The sequence below is a fragment of the Empidonax traillii genome, unplaced genomic scaffold (genome assembly GCF_003031625.1).
Source record: "Empidonax traillii isolate 1590-97213 ecotype Southwest subspecies unplaced genomic scaffold, ASM303162v1 scaffold6446:size6050, whole genome shotgun sequence".
In the NCBI taxonomy this organism is placed as follows: Eukaryota; Metazoa; Chordata; class Aves; order Passeriformes; family Tyrannidae; genus Empidonax; species Empidonax traillii.
This window is the reverse complement of record NW_020961639.1, coordinates 1-1334: the sequence shown is the minus strand read 5'-3', so window position 1 is coordinate 1334 and position 1334 is coordinate 1. Positions and strand designations below refer to the sequence as shown.

General features: G+C 52.5%; 1 pseudogene; it reads left to right on the top strand.

Moving 5' to 3' along the window:
* Window positions 1-3: 3 nt before the first annotated feature.
* Window positions 4-844, top strand: LOC114073438 (annotated as a pseudogene).
* The last annotated feature ends 490 nt before the right edge of the window (window positions 845-1334 follow it).

Below are 1334 nucleotides of genomic sequence, written 5' to 3'. Positions count from 1 at the left end.
GCCCTCCTGGGCAACGGCCTCATCCTCAGCGCCGTAGCCTGCGACCAGCACCTGCACACCCCCAGGGACTTCTTCCTGCTGCACCTCTCCCTCACAGACCTGGGCTGCATCTGCACCACTGTGCCCAAAGCCATGCACAACTCCCTCTGGGGCACCACAACCATCTCCTACACAGCATGTGCTGCACAAGTCTTTTTACTTTTCTTTTTCATGTCAGCAGAGTTTTCCCTCCTGACCATCATGTGCTATGACCGCTACGTTGCCATCTGCAAACCCCTGCACTACGGGACCCTCCTGGGCAGCAGAGCTTGTGCCCACATGGCAGCAGCTGCCTGGGCCTCTGGGTTTCTGTATTCTCTGCTGCACACAGCCAATACATTTTCCCTGCCCCTGTGCCAGGGCAATGCCCTGGGCCAGTTCTTCTGTGAAATCCCACACATCCTCAAGCTGTCCTGCTCAGGCACATACCTAAGGGAAGTTCAGCTTCTTGCTTTTAGTGCTTTTCCTTTTTTGGGCTGTTTCATTTTCATAGTTTTCTCCTATGTGCAGATCTTTAGGGCTGTGCTGAGGATCCCCTCTGAGCAGGGGCGGCACAAAGCCTTTTCCACGTGCCTCCCTCACCTGGCTGTGGTCTCCCTGTTCCTCAGCACTGGCACATTTGCCTACCTGAAGCCCCCCTCCATCTCCTCCCCATCTCTGGATCTGGCCCTGTCAGTTCTGTACTCAGTGGTGCCTCCAGCCCTGAACCCCCTCATCTACAGCCTGAGGAACCAGGAGCTCAGGGATGCCATAAAGAAAATGATGACTGGATGCTTTACAGGAGCAATAAAGTGCCTGTGTTCTGGTGTGTAACTCTCAGAATGGGATTCTGTAATGGCACAGCCTTCCCGCTCAGATTTTTCATGGAGTTCATCGGGTTCTTTGTGCAATAATTTTATGTGTAATAAATATGATTATGCATCTGTTTCTAATTTTGTGTCTATCCATTGAATTTGACCCAGAGATGTAAAAAATTTGAATTTCTTCTCTGAGTATTGAAACAAAATAAAGGACCCTGCAGTGCCTTCTTTGTCCTAGACCCTTCTTCTCAGCTGTCCCTAAAGGACAGCACACTGCAGGACAGGGGGGATTTTCTAAGGGCAAGGGGACAAGAATCCCAGCACAGCAGCACTGCCAGGGAGCAGCAGAGCTTGGGCTTTGCAGAGCTGCTCTTTCCACTTCCACACTGTCCTTGGGAGCCCCTTTCTGGCTGCAAGGCCTGAGTGCTCTCTGAGCACAGTCCTGGGGGTGGGAGCCCTTTGAGCACAGGCAGGGACAGGCACTGGGAACTTGTG